The 16,181-nt window shown below is 39.7% G+C and overlaps 1 non-coding gene across 1 annotated transcript; it reads left to right on the top strand.

The window, feature by feature from the left end:
- The first annotated feature begins 371 nt into the window (after positions 1-371).
- On the top strand, positions 372-510 carry LOC133920199 (small nucleolar RNA Z247). The gene has a single exon (XR_009910016.1). It is a non-coding gene; the product is annotated as a small nucleolar RNA Z247 (small nucleolar RNA).
- The last annotated feature ends 15,671 nt before the right edge of the window (positions 511-16,181 follow it).

Here is a 16,181-nt window from a genome sequence, read left to right as displayed (position 1 = left end):
CTCGAGACCACTTTCTTCTCTGGAGGGCTCAAGTTCTACCAGCAATTTGTGGAGCTCGACTGGTTGGGTTCTTGGAGGGGACCATCCCACCCACAGCCACTATTGTGGTTGCAGTGTGGATTGCACATGATCAACAGGTGTTGAGCTACCTTTTGGCATCTCTGTCAAGAGAGGTGCTAGCCCAAATTGCGACCTTGATGAGTGCCGCTGAAGTCTAGAGGACGATTCAATAGATGTTCACCTTCCAGTCGCGCTCAAGGATTATACATCTAGGCTCCACGCTAACAAGCATGAGCAAAGGAGCCATGTCTACAATAGCATACTTCTCCAAGATGAAGGGATTTGCTGACAAGATGGGTGTTGCAGGTAAACAACTTGATGAAGATGATATTGTGTCTTATATTCTTATTGGGCTTGATTCTAAATATAATCCACTTATTGAGGTTGTAAGTGCAAGAATTGACCCTATTAGCTTGAGTGATCTTTATGCTCAACTTCTATCCACTGAGGTTCGATTTGAGGTGCAAAGCTCTCAATTTTATATGTCAGCTAACAGTATATCACGTGGAGGACGTAATTTCTATCATGGTCATGGTGATTGAGGGGGACATGGTGGTCGTGGCTATAATAACAATAACAACAACTCATCAAGCTCAAAACCAGTATGCTAGCTTTGTTCTAAAGTTGGGCATACTGTTCATCACTACTGGAAAAGGTTTGACACAATTTTTACTAGTGAAGAGAAGGTTATCAATACAACTGTTAATTCATATGGTGCTGATACAAATTGGTATATGAACCGTGGTGTCGCTAATCGCATTACTGGTGAATTGGACAAGCTGACCGCAAGGGAGAAGTACAGTGGACAAGATCAGGTTCATACAGTTAATGGTGTAGGTATGGTTATTTATCATGTTGGTTACTCTACTGTTCCCACCCCAGTCCATGATCTTCATCTTAATAATATCCTTCATGTTCCTAATGCCAAAAAGAACCTAGTCTCTGTTCATCGTCTTACCTCTAACAATCACACCTATCTTGAATTTCAACCTGATTTCTTTTTGGTTAAGGATCAAGCAACGAAGAGAACTCTTCTGTGAGGCAGATGTAGAGGTCACCTCTATCGTCTTCCAACTCTGAAGAATTCATCCTCCTCGAGGCAAGTCCTTAGTGCCATCAAATCGTTGTCAGAACAATAGCATAGTCACTTAGGTCATCCTTCCTCTATCGTAGTTCAAAAGGTTATTAGTAGTAATATTTTACCCTGTTCCCAAGAGTCCAATAAAAAAGTTTGTGATGCTTGTTAACAAGCAAAGAGTCATCAACTTTCCTATCCAAAACATCAAGTGTGTCTAGGTTTCCTTTAGAACAAGTGTTATCAAATATGTGGGGACCTTCCCCTAGTTCAGTTGGAAGGAATAAGTACTATGTAAGTTTCATTGATGACTATAGTAACTTTACTTGGGTTTATCTATTGCAAAATAAGTTTGATGTGTTTAGCAAATTCCATGAGTTCCAATAACATGTTGAGAGGCTTTTCAACAAGAAAATTATAACCATGCAAACTAACTGAGAAGGTGAATATCAAAAACTACATCCTTTCTTTAGAAATATAGGAATCTCTCATCATGTTTCATGTCCTCATGCTCACCAACAGAATGGGTCAGCTGAACAAAAACATCACCTTGCTTGCATACATCGATGCCCTTGAAATTTTTGGGATGAAGTTTTTCTTTCTACAGCATATCTCATCAATCGGTTCCCATCTAAAGTTATCAATTTGAGTCACTGATGGAGCATCTTTTTGGTCATAGGCCTAACTATTCTCTCCTTTGTGTGTTTGTGTATGCTTGTTGGCCTAATCCCTGCCCATACAACACAAAGAAGCTCCAATTTGGATCCAAGAAATGTGCTTTCCTTGCTTATAGTAGTCTTTATAAAGGTTACAAGTGTCTTTTCTTGATGTCTTAACTCGTCGGGTTTATATTTAACTCGTCGAGTTTATATTTCTAGAGATGTTGCCTCTTGCAAGCTTTGAGGTTCGCATGTACTACAAAAGAACCCGTATTGCATAGTGCCACCAGTAATTTTTTTTGGTTTAACAATGCTATTACGGGAACGAGTGACAGGTCGTTGAACAATATCTTGAACATCTAAATATCTATAACCAGGCTCAAAATCACTTACAGTACCAGCGCATGTTGACACCAAATCCTCAAAAGGTTCTGCTGTTGATGCATCCCAAGGAGAGAGACAGGTGATTAAAGAGGAGTATTATGCACGGATGTGATGAAAGAGTATTCTGCACGGATCACAATAGAATGATAAATTAAGTTGAAATGTGTCTTAGTTTACTTATGATGAGTGATTAATATTAGTATTTGTTTGGTTTGATGATTTTCGGTTTTGTATGAGCTTTAATGTGATTTAAATTTCATTTGAGCATATTGATTATGGACTAACTAGAATTTGAGTTGGAGATATGTGTTTTCTTGTCGCATAGTGTGCAGGTGATGGATGTAACTTGGCGGTCGATAGTGAGATGATCGGGACCAAGCGGAGTGCTTGGTGCCAGAAAATCAAGGAGGTCAGACAGAGTCAATAGTGATCCTAGCTGAACACGTGGAGGTCAAGCAAAGTATCAAAGACGGATAGAGATGGCATTTTGACAAACTCAAGTGAAGGAGATACCGGTGCAAATAACAAGGTGACCCGAGGGATCAGAAGCGGGAGATACTTCCCATCAGTCAGAATCGTAAGATGGAGTACACGTGTCGATATAGGAGCGCTTACTTAAGGTGTAAGCATATGGGGAGTCATGCTTTGAGAAATGTGCTAGGGTTTCACAATTTGACCTCAAAACCGTGGGAGGACTGGAGGAGTACGTGACACTATCGTGAAGCTTACATTGAGATGAAGCTAAGTTGTGAAGGCGTCGCGGCCGTCCGATGAATCAAGTAGAAAATGGACAAAAATATCCTCAATGGTAGGTAGGAGTGTACTACAAGAAAGGGGTCTTTCGGGAAAAGTTAGAAAACTTAGAAGTCAAGTTTTCTAGACTTATAATAGAGGGGTATGGCTATAGGAGGAGATGAACCATCCACTTGAGCCCCTTGTGCCACCCATTTCAGAGCCTAGTGTTAGAGTTTTAGAAGAGATGCGAACATGTTATCCTTAAAAGCCCTAGGTTCGGACATCACGGCGGAAATTCATAGATCATATCTATGAAATCACTATGAAAATCTTATTGAATTGATTCTATCAAATCTCATTGGATTGATCTTATCAAGCTGATTCTGGGTAATTCACAATGCCTCAATTTCCACTAGATCAATCACATTAATCATTGTGTGAGGTTTTCAAGAAACGACGACAACACAAACAACCTCGATCTGCTATCCTCCCAACCATGAAGTTGCGTGCACTATTAGCCCTGATGGTGATTCCAACCGGTAGGGGTAAGTCGCACGCGTGGCTAGGTGGGAGATCAAGCTAATCTTGTGGTCATATGGTTTCAACGACTCGCACCCATCCAATCCCATTAACACCGAACCGTGCATCGACCGATCCATCACATGAATCGATCACAAGAACATAATAGGTCCAATCTATTTCTACCACATATCTCCAATCTATTTCTACCACCTTTGATCACATTAAAGCCCATTATGACTATAAAATCTAATGGACCTTTGATCACATTAAAGCCCATTATGACTCTAAAACCTAATGGACCTTTAATCATATTAAATCCCACTCGCAGATCCAATTCACATATGTGATCGCCTCTAGGGCATATCACCTACACTCATCCCCAGTGTGTTGGCGTTGAGTTGCATGCTCCTACTGTTTCAGCTTCAAGACGGATGACCAAGTACTGGATTCCCAGGAGGTTTTTGACTAACCCGAGTACTGAGCCATCCACCTTCTATTCTTCTTCTATGTAGGTGGCAGGTGGAGGTCTGGAGAACAAGTGGCGCATTAACTCCGATTATTCGTGCCACGTGACCGAAGATACATCATGGTTCTCCAGCTTCACCCCGACAAAGCATCATGAGTACATCACTTCAGGGGATGATCGGAAAGGTAGAGTGAAGGCTAAAAAAATAGTAAAGGTAAATGAGAGTTTTACTCTCAAAGATGTTGCTTTGGTTGAGCATCTGGGATACAACATTCTTTCTGTATCTCAGTTGATAGATGAGGACTTGGAAGTGCGCTTCAAGCGCAATACTTCTTGAGTTCTTGATTCCTCTAGCGCTTGGATTTGCAAGATTTCTCGTGTTGGGAGAGTTTTTGGAGCTGATTTTTTTTGGTTTTTTGGTTCTTCTTGGTGTTTACTTGCTCAACCTTCTTCTGAGCTTTGGATGTGGCATAGGAGATTAAGGCACATGATCTTAGATTTACTTACTCGTTTGAGTGCCTTAGGTTTGATCCGAGGATTTCCCAAGCTCAAGTTTGAGAAGAACCTTATTTTGCTCCTTGCCGGCATGGCAAGATGGTTGGAGCTCCTCACTCACCAGTCAATCTGGTGATGACTGAACGACTAGGAGAACTTCTTCATATGGATATTGTTGGTCCTTCCCGGATTCGTTCGACGGGTGGGAAGTGTACGTATTTGTTATTGTTGATGATTACTCCCGCTACTCTTGAGTCTTCTTTCTTGTAAGTAAAGATGAAGTGTTTTCACACTTTCGAAGCTTAGCTTTGAGATTGTTCAAAGAACTCCCAGGTGCATTGAGAGCAATTCACAGTGATAATGGCACAGAGATTAAGAACTATCTCTTTCATGCTTTCTGTCTTGAACATGGCATTGAGCATCAATTTCCTATCCCACTCGTTCCTCAGTAGAATGGTGTGGTTGAAAGAAATAATAGAACTTTGGTGGAGATGGCTAGGACGATGCTCGATGAGTATAGGAGTCGTAGGAAATTTTAGGCTGAGGCCATTAGCACAGTGTGCTATATCTCAAATTGGATTTTCTTATGCTCGATCTTGAATTTGCCTTATGAGTTCCATTTTGGGAGGAAGCCAAAGATTTCATATTTAAGAGTTTTTGGTTCTTGGTACCTTATCCTAAGCCATGACAATCCTAACATGTTTGTCAAGAATATATGTTAGTAGGTCTCATGGATGCAATACATGAAGCAGCTACCGTAGCCGGGACAAAGTTGGACTGAATTGTAGAAGTCCCAGGAAGACTTGTCTCACTAGATGGTCCGGTGCTCTGGGTGTTTGAACTAACTAGAGTATACTTGTTAAATGGGAGAGAGGCCTTAAGACCTCACCAGAAGATTCGGTGTTTGAGCAGAGTGCTCATCGGAGCAATTCTTCCAGAGAAGGTGTTGTGTTAAAGAATGAAGGTTAAGCATCACCAGATAGTCTAGTGATCAGTGGGAGTTACACCAGAGCATTTCTAGAGAAAAGAAGAGAAGGCTCAACCCACTGGATGGTCCAGCGTTGAGAAGAATGAATGCACCAGAGCATTATTACCAGAGAAGGATGCAACCCCTGAAGATTGAAGGTTTGACCCATCGGATGGTCCGGTGTGAATGGAATGAACACCGGACAATACACTGGGCAATAAACACTGCAAAGAAGTAGAACAAAGTTCAAGGTATCAGATGGTCCGCTGATGAAGGTTGTGTAACACCGGAGCATTATTTCTAGAGAGGGTTACATTGGCCCGGTTGGCTGAAGTCAACTCACCGGATAGTCGGGTGATGAAGTGATGTGCACTGGATGCACACATCGGAGCAATTTACACAGAGAAGGAAAGGCTCGGATGGCTTAGGATAACTCACCGGATAGTCTGATAATGGAGATGAAATATACACTAGTGTGCCTGGTGCTCATAGAGGCTTGAGTGGGGTGCCAATGGCTAGTTTGTGAGAGTGTACTCACCCGATAATCCGGTGTTAGTACTATTATTCTCACCGAATCATCCGGAGTTAACAACTTTTCAAAGCCGCTGGGTTAACGCCTAGTGCACGAGTTTGAGGCTATACATACCCACCCACTCGGCCATTTGAATGTGTTGGAGTGCAGAGAAGTTCATGTACACCTGAGAAGACATCCAAGCCACCAAAGTACTTAAAGTGATTATCCAAGGTGATTAAGCACAAGATTAGAGAGTATTTAGTGCTTATAGGCCTAGAGAGAGTGTTGTTAGGTGATTGTTACATAGAGAGTGGATCAAGGAGTGACCCAACCTTGTACCAAGTGGTACGCCAGTACCTTGGAGTCTTTGTGACTCACCGGCAAGTTGTTGACCCTCTGACTTGGTGTGGAGCGACGACAAGACGATTATGCGGGGACGTAGAGACCTTTGTCTTGGTGGCTCAAGCTCTGATGTGATCACAACGGCAAGGAACCTGGAGAGAGGCTAGTTGTGAGACCTTGCCTTGGCGGCTTGGTGGCTCATCCGGGTGGAGGTGTTGTCTTTGTGACTTGTTGCTCAAGAGCTGTGACCGGGTGCCGACCGGGAGCATATCCTTTGTGGAGCTCTAACATGGACTAGGGGTGACATTCATGTTATTGATACCACGGGAAAAATCTTGTGCCAAGTTTGTTCCCTCTACCTTATTTACATTTTTGCATTTATATTCTTGCAATTTACCTTCTTAGATAGGTTGCAACTACTTTGATCGGTAGAGTAGACATACTAGATAAATCTAGAGCACATTTAGATAGAAATTGATAAAGATTTATCTTGTGTTGTTTTCAGAGCCGAAATAGTTCTAAGTGTCCTAATTTACCCTCTCTTAGGACGTCATTGATATCTTCAATGTGGTATCAGAGCTAGGGCTCACATTTGGCTCTACAATTTGTGTTAGAGCTTCACACCTTTTACAAGGTTTCACCAATTCAAGTGGTAAATAGCCTTAGTCTTATTGTGATCGGTTAGGCTTCACCGTCTAGTGAGTAGTGACGTTCGGGGTTGGGATGGATTCTCATAGTGCTCCACTTTTTGAGAGCACAAACTTCTCCTAGTGTAAAATTCTAATGATCTGTTATTTGCAAGGCCAAGGGTTGGATATTTGGAGAATTACCGATGATGGGATGAGACCACACATCATCAACAAGGAGAGGCAATTAGATGCATTAGCCAAGAGTATCATTTTATCATCTATATGTGTTGATGTATTTAATTATATTTATTCTCTCACCAATGCACATGATATTTGAACTCGTCTCATTGAAATATATGAAGACACAAAGGATGTGTGCAATGAAAAATATTATGTGATTGTTACTAAGCTCAATGTCATCAAACAATTACTCCATAAAAGTGCTAATGACATGTACTCACGTTTGAATATTCTTGCCAATGAGATCAATGGGTTAGGTTTAATGGTAATTGAAGATGATCAAGTGGTGAGAACAATACTTCAAGCTCTTCTTCCGAAGTATAAGTTGATAGTCTCCATCATCTACGATAAAAATAACATCAAGAAAATGACTCCAAATCAAGTGCTTGGTAAGATCACCGCCCATGGAATGACAATGAATATGATGGTGGAAGCTTCTTCCTTATCTGACAATAAGAACCTTACTCTCACAAGCAAACAAGCTCAATATCAACATATGAAGGCAAGAATAAGGAGACACAAGCAAGAGTTAAGCTCAAGCGAAGATGATGGTGATCAAGATGAAGAGAACTATGAAGAGAATGATCAAAGCACATCAAGTGATGAAGAAATTGATCCTAAGATGGTCAACCTCTTCTCAAAGTTAGAAAAGAACATGAGGAGGATTAATGCTAAGGTTGATCATCCTATCTCTATTGAAGACTTGGTCAACACAATTGATCACATCAAGAAGGAGAAGAAGACCAAGATCAAGAAGAAGGAGATAAGGGGAAGAGCCAAGGCACTCACAAGCATAGGGAGATGGGTGAGCGACAATGAAGAGACAACCTCAAGTGACGAAAGCTTTACCATCCTCCCCTCCAAGAAAAGCTCTTCCTCAAGGTCATCATCACACAAGTCATCGCGCAAGTCGTCATGCAAGTCATCTCATAAGTGCCTTATGGCCAAAGGTATGAATAGCGATGTAAGTGATGATGAATCCGATAAGGATTCTCCTTCCTATGATGAACTCCTTTATTTGATCAATAAGCAACAAATGGCCCTTAAAACAATCTAACAAACTTAAAAAAGATTCAATGCACTTAATGACATTCATGCTAACTTTGTTACTAATTATTAATAATTATTGTGCCAATTCAATTTGCTAAACAAGGAGCATGATGAGCTTAAAGATAAATTTGAGTGCATTGAATCTCAAACTAAAGTCCATTTTGAAGCAATCTACCTCTTTATTTAATTTCAATCCTAAGGTAGATGCTTCTACTTCTTGTGATGATTTAATTGATATATTTAGCTCACCTCTTTGTAATAAGAAATACGTTGAGAATGTTATTGTAGAATTACCTAACAATCTCATTGCACAAGAGAAAGATGAGCTCAAGTAAGAAGTGGAGAGAACCAAGAAAGACTTGGTAAGATTAAAGGGCAAAGGACATGTCCAACCTCACCAAGATAACTGTGCTTTCATGGTTAAGAAGCTTGCAGAGGGGTCAACGTGATATGTTTCAAATGCCATCAAGAAGACCACAAATCCTTCCAATGCATATAAGTGAAGAAAGAGATCAAAGAGCAAAAGAAAATGATGAACCTTTCCAACAAGATCTTCAACATCTACACCAAGCCCAGCTACAAGATCAAGACCAAGAGCAACCATTACAAGCTCAAGAAATAGGAAAATGTCAAAGTGGTAGCACACATATTTAGGAGAAAGGACCAGAGGTGGAACCAACCTATTTGGGTGTCCAGGGAAGTCATCACCAACATGATGGGGCCCTAATCGGTTTGGGTTCCAAAGAATACTTGAAGCCTGAAGCGGCCATGGGGATTTGGAGACTTGGCTCACAAGATGAAGTGAAGGTTCAAGCAAAGAAGCCAAGCATACAAGATGGACGTATTGATGAAGATCATGATCATCACATATCCAAATCTCTATCCAAAAGTAAAAGAGGTAAGTGTAGCTAGACTTATGTTCATGCATTTTGTTGTTTAGCTTCTAGCTTATTTGTCTCGTCTAGGATTGCATATGCTTATTTCAATTTATTGCAATGCCTAGTGTAGGTTTTCATATGGAATGTTACTTGTGTTAATCTCTAACCCATGAGCAACCTACATAGTTTATTAGTTGTAGGTTCTTTACATAGCACTATTTTTAAATTGATATCTTTCATGTGCCATGACCCAATTTATAAGATAAATCCTCATTATTATCAATAACAAGTGCATATATATATATCTCCAAGTATTCAACACTTATATGCACATATTTAGTGAGAGTATATCCTATAGGTTATGATTTTGAGACTAGCATGTGTTTCTAGTGACATGTTTTGTAGTCTCATAGAGCAATCAACATGTCCTTAGATGTATGCAGTGCTTAAATGCTTGAATTGGTATCATTGTTAAATCTTTTATTTATTTAAACTAACTCCATGCATAATATGACTTAAACTTCCTATCTTGATATATTTTCTAGTTGTGCATATATTTCTTTCTCATCGTATGTATGCACACATATAGGGGGAGTTTATACTATATTATATGAGTTTCATAAATTACGATCCCTGTGCTTTCATAACCTACAATTGATATTATTCATTTGTATTGATATCTATATAATTGGTATCCTTTTATTGGATCATGATTGTTGAAGCTCTCTCCATGTGCTCTAATATTTTTTCCTTGAGTTCAACACATATTTATTGCTCTTTTTGGGAGATTGTAGATAAAGGGGTAGAAGTTTGACGATCAAAGTAAGATGAAAGCAAGATGAACAGTGGGAGGAGATTGTAGCAACAAACAAGACATCTAGGAATTCCAAAGTTGACAAAGGGGGAGAAGAAAAGATGCTAGGCGCCTAGATTGACAAAAGAGAAGCTCTTGCATAGATTGTTCAAGGGAGATAGGGCAATGGAGAAAAAGAGAGCCACAACAAAGGGAGACTAAGTGGTAAGAACATGCATCTAAGTAATGTGGTAAGATTTTGTGCTCGCTTATGATCTTTACATTTGGTATCATTTATTATTTGTTACTTGATTTGGTTGTGTTGTCATCGATCACTAAAATGGGGGAGATTGTAGCGAAAATGGCCCCATTAGGCCATGATTGTGATTTTGGTGATTAATGACAACAGTCAATGTGACTAATATTTTTATCAAGAATATATGTTAGTAGGTCTTATGGATGCAATGCATGAAAAAGCCACCACAGTTGGGTCAAAGTTAGACTAGAGGTGTTGTCTTTGTGACTTGGTGGCTCAAGAGCCGTGATCAGGTGCCGACCGGGAGTGTATCCTTTTTGGAGCTCTAACGTGGACCAGGGGTGGCATTCATACCATCGATACCACAGGAAAAATATTCTTGCGCTGAGTTTGCTCTCTCTATCTTATTTACGTTTCCACATTTACATTGTTGCAATTTACCTTCTTAGATAGGTTGCAAGAGCTTTGATCGGTACAATAGACACATTCGATAAACCTAGAGAACATTTTGATAGAAATTGATAGGTTTATCTTGTGTAGTTTTTGGAGCCGAAATAGGTCTAAGTGTCCTAATCTACCCCCTTTCTTAAGACGTCACCGATCCCTTCATCACCAAATAAGTTTTCAAAAACAAACAGGGGGAGAATAGGTCGATAGTAAGAAATAAGGCTAGACTGGTATCTCAGAGTTTTTTCACTTAGGTAGAGGGGATATACTTTGGAGAGACCTTTGCACCAATAGCTAGGCTAGAAGCTATTATGATCCTTTTTGCATTTGCAGCATCCCGAGGTTTCAAGTTGTATCAAATAGATGCCAAGAGTGCTTTTCTAAATGGTTTCATAGAGGAAGAGGTTTATGTAAAGTAACCACAGACTTTGAGCATCCCAAATACCCTCATACAGCATACAAGCTTTAGAAAACTTTGTATGGGCTTAAGCAGGCACCTAGGGCTTGATATGATAGGCTTAGGTCTTTCTTGCTTGGGCATGGGTATGTGATGGGGTCAGCTGATAAAACTTTATTCACTCTCAGGCATGGCGATAATTTCCAACTTATTCAGATTTACGTGGATGATATCATTTTTGTTGACTCTTCTCATTCACTTGTGGCCAAGTTTGCAGAAACTATAAGTAGAAAGTTCAAGATGTTGGTGATGGACGAGCTCAACTTCTTCCTTGAACTTTAAATCAAGTAGTGCAAGCAAGGCACCTTTGTGCACCAGGCAAAGTACAACAAGGATCTGCTGAGGAAGTTTGACATGAGCGATGCAAAGCTATTGGTACACCGATAGCTACCTCGACCGTGCTTGATCTGAATAAAGATGGTGAGGAGGTGGACCAGCAGGAGTACAGGAGCATGATCTGCTCCCTCGTGTACCTGACAGCGATAAGACCTGACATCCTCTTCGCCATATGCTTTTGTGTGCTCGCTTCCAAGCTTCACCGAGAACGTCTTATCGCCAAGTGGTGAAACACATTCTGAGGTATCTCAAGCACACTCTCGAGTATGGCCTTTAGTTTTCTGCATCCTCTTCGCTTTCTCTTCGTGGCTTTTCGGATGCGGATTTTGCTAGTTATAGGATTGACATGAACAGTACATCTGGTACTTGTTATTTCTTAGGTACTTCTCTTGTGTGTTGGTCTTCTCGAAAGCAGTCTAGCATTGCATAGTCTACTATTGAATGTAGCTAGTGCTAGCTATTGCTCACAGATTTTGTGTATGATTGCTACTTTGAGGGATTTGGGTTAGATTTTAGGAGTGTACCGCTTTTATGTGACAATACTAGTACCATAAGCTTAGCTAATAACCCAGTTCAATACTTCAGATCCAAACATATAAATGTGAGATCCAGTTTCTAAGAGACCATAATGAGAAGGGAGACACTGAGTTGAGCTACATAGATACCTAACACCAGCTAGCTGACATCTTTACCAAGCCTCTAGATGCAACAAGGTTTGCCTTTCGGAGGGGAAAGCTTGGTGTGTGTCATCCCTATAGCATTGTGTGAGAGGTAGTTGCCTTTGTATATACTCTATCTTACATTTGTTGCATTTGCATTGCATAGAATTTTATAAGATAATCATATTAGCAAGCTTCACTTTTATTGTTCTTTGCACTTTATTATACTAGTTGTGAATTCGTCTAAGTGTAGTGGATGTATAACAATTTGTGCAAGCTTAGGCTCTTATTGAAACATGACATAAAATCTATTAAGCAAGCTTGTCTGTTCTAAGAATAAACTTGAAATGTCAACATGATCTCTTGTCACCCTTGAGTATTTGCTTTAGCTTGATCAATACTTAAATTAGGGTTAGTTCTGTGAAAAGCTTGTGCTAGGTTGATTTGTTCAGTTCAGTGGATTGGGGGGGTATTTGACCTTTGTCTATATACATGTTTAGCCCATGATTAACTCTTTTGAGAGTGTGTGCTCTTTTATGTCACAAATGCACTGCTTATTTTGGCTTTGTGAAAAATTACATATTTTGAATCCTATGTTAAGTTTATAAAATGAATGATCAAGTTTTGAGCAAAAATTGAATCCAATACGGTGGCTTAAGGCTTCATGAGGTTTGCTAAAGAAGTGAACTCATGGTTGCTTAAAGCTCACTAAAGGATAGTTAAATGATCAAATGAGAAAGTTAACTTGTGCTTTTTAATCTGCTAAGTAATGTTCTTTTTCATGTTATCAAACTAAGGCTTGGATTGATATGTGGGTGTTTGTATAGCCCGTCAGGTTGAACTTGGTTTCCTAGTTTGAACTTAACATAGCACTAGTTTCTCTAATCTTTGCACTGACCATAAAATTGTGGATACTTTGGTGGTGACATCTTTTGGATAATTAAACAACATGATCAAAACTTGGTTCACTCCCAGTGCTTGTGACATAAACTCACTTTGAGATTTTGTGCACCTTTGAGTTATATTGTTTATTCCTCATAGTGCTTTGACATCTCTAGTCCTTATAAATGATTTGTGATCTATATGTAAAGCTTTGTAGACTTGCATTTCATTTGCACATCTTTGGCGTTGTCTTGTATCCTTGATGTTTGCATTGCCAAAGGGGGACAAAATATGCCCAAAGATATTATGCACAACAAATGGGGAGAAAATTGTATTTATCTGGAAATAAAAGGGGAAAAATAGAAAATGTGCAATCATCAAGGAGGAGCATGTGTTTTTGGATTTTTGAGTTTTTCTTGCTCTTTTGAGGTTTTTGGCTCATCTTTTCCTCTCTTAGGATTTTTGCAACCTTTATTATGTCGAGTGACATATTTTGCTCTTTCTTGAGTTTTTTGTCACTTGGATAAGCTGATATTGTTTTAATTTCTTCAAACCAAAATCTTTGTACTTTGAGGGTTATCAATGAACTTATCAAGGGGGAGATTAAGAAACCATATTGAAATGTGCCTTGGTTTACTTGTGATGAGTGATTGATATTGGTATTTATTTGGTTTGATGATCTTCAGTTTTGCAGGAGCTTTGATGTGATTTGAATTAATTTGGATTTAATTTGAGCATATTGATTATGGACTAACTGAAATTGGAGTTGGAGATATGTATTTATTGCTTGTCTCATGGTGTGCAGGTGATGGATGCAAATTGGTGGTCGATGATAGGATGATCGTGGCCAAGCGGAGTGCTTGTTGCTGGATGATCAAGGAGGCTGGGCGGAGTTAAGGGTGATCCTAGCTGAAAACGTGGAGGTCAAGCCAAGTATGGAATGCGGATAAAAAAGGTGTGTTGACAAAGTCAAGAGAAGGGGATGCCGATGTAAGTGACAAGGCGGCCTGAGAGATCAGAAATGGAAGAAACTTACCGGCAGTCAAGATCACAAGACAGAGTACATGCGTCGATATCGGAGCGCTTGCTTAAGGTGTAAGCAAGTGCGGAGTCATGCTTTGAGAAGTGTACTAGGAGTTTGCAGTTTGGTCTCAAAACCATGAGAGGACTGGAGGAGTACGTAGCACCATATCGAGGCGAAGCTAAGTCATGAAGACGTCACGGCCGTTTGATGAATCAAGAAGAAAATTGACCAAAATACCCTCGGTGGTAGGTAGGAGTGTACTACAAGAGATGGGTATTTGGGGAAAAGCTAGAAAACTTAGAGGTCAAGTTTTCTAGGCTTATAAATAGAGGGGTAGGGCTATGAGAGGAGATGAACCAACCAATTAAGCCCCTTGTGTCACCTATTTGAGAGCATAGTGCTAGGGTTTTAGAAGGGAGGAAGATGAGTGCTGAGCTTATGTAATATGTGAGAGTTTTTAAGAGAAAAATTCTTGTAATCCTTCTAAAATAGGGTTCCTCTCCTTCTTGTCTCTCTCTACTGGCTTCCATGTAAGTTTGCAAGTTTTCCTTTTTCGGTTGTGATTTTCTTGTTGATTTTTGTTTTTGCCTTTGAGTTGTGATTTGTTCACATTGGGGAGTTGTTCTTCTTGTTGCTAGAGACATAAACATTCATATACCTATGTATTTGAGAGGGTCTTGAATCATCTTGTCTCTAGACCATCAACTTGGAGAGTTGATTCTTTCGATGACTGTCTTTTTGCTTTGTTCTTCGTTCAAGTTTCAAACTTTTGTACTCAAAGACACATAGAATGGTCTTGAATAGAGCCTACGGTTCATATTCCAACCGTGGAGTCATGTTGTCTTGGAACTTTCATTCTTACTTTGTCTCTTTAAAGTTTATACCTCCTTATGTGCATTTTTAAGGAGCGTTAGGGGATAAGGAGTTGGCTATCTATTTCGTAAGAAATTTGTAAGGCACCTATTCACTGCCTCTAGTCGCCGTTCTCAGTCCTACATAGAACTTGGCACTTGGTTCCAGCAAAGGAAGCCGATAATATCATAGATTACAAATGGGTCTACAAGGTAAAAAGAAAAATCGATGGAATAATAGTCAGGTAAAATTCATGTCTGATAGCAAAGGGGTTTACATAACGATATGGTATTGACTATGAAGATATTTTAGTCCTATTATCAAAGCAACAACTATTTGTATTGTACTGTCTATTGCAGTTTCTAGGAATTGGTACCTTCGACAGTTAGATGTCAAGAACACGTTCTTACATAGTGTTATGGAGGAGGAAGTTTTCATAAGACAACCACCTAATTATGAAAGTTCTTCTTCTCCTGGTTTTGTGTGTGAGCATGATAAACCTACAATTTCCAAGTCTAGTACAGCGAGTATACGTCTCTTGATAATGCTACAACTAAAATTATTTGGGTACAATCTGTTTTGGCTAAGCTTGGTATAACTCAACCTAAGGAAACTTATTTGTGATAACTTAGAGGAAACTTATTTGTCTGCTAATTCTCACAGCATGAAAAAAGCTCAAAAGTGACGGATCATAATAGTCATGGCACCCCGAACGCGTCACTGATGATAAATCATAAGTGACGGGTAAAGACCCGTCACCAACGATGTCATTAGTAACAGATCAAAACTTGACCCATCATTTATTACAAGTCATAAGTGATGGGCCACAGCTGTGACCCATCATTTATGGCCGACGAACATTTTTTTCTTTTTTTGACACGAAAAAAGTCAAAAAATATATATTTTTTCACCCGAGAGCCACCTAATACAGGGCCCATCGCATATGCCCAATACAGATAATTTTCAAACATATTTTGATCTTTGCATTTCGTGGGACTCGAACCCACGCCCAGTGCCTCGCACACGACTCCCTTACCACCTCAACTATTACATGTTTGTGATAGAAATCGGATATGCTATCCTTTTAACCTTTGCTACCAAAGCTTATAGGTGACGAGTCATAACTGTAACCTGTCACTTATGCAAGTCATAGGTGACATGTTACACCCGTCACCGATGACATTTTTCCTAAAATATTGATCCAAAGTGTATTTAGTAAAAAGGGCATACCTTTTGTATACAGACTTCGATTTCGACATTTTTTTGACTCTACTAACATCTACAGAAAATTTTACATCCATTTCTCCCCTACTTTGTCGAGTTCAGAGAATTTTTCGAGGCAAAAAATGGCTTGAAAGATTGAGTTCTCACCCTCGGTTTTCAAAACGCGCGTTTGTGTCCATAGCTGACATCCCTTACATCAAGCTTGAGTAAAATTGTACAACAATTCCTATTCTAA

Source organism: Phragmites australis, chromosome 5, assembly GCF_958298935.1.
Source record: "Phragmites australis chromosome 5, lpPhrAust1.1, whole genome shotgun sequence".
In the NCBI taxonomy this organism is placed as follows: domain Eukaryota; kingdom Viridiplantae; phylum Streptophyta; class Magnoliopsida; order Poales; family Poaceae; genus Phragmites; species Phragmites australis.
Note: the sequence above shows the minus strand (reverse complement) of the source record. Positions and strands in the feature narration are given on the sequence as shown.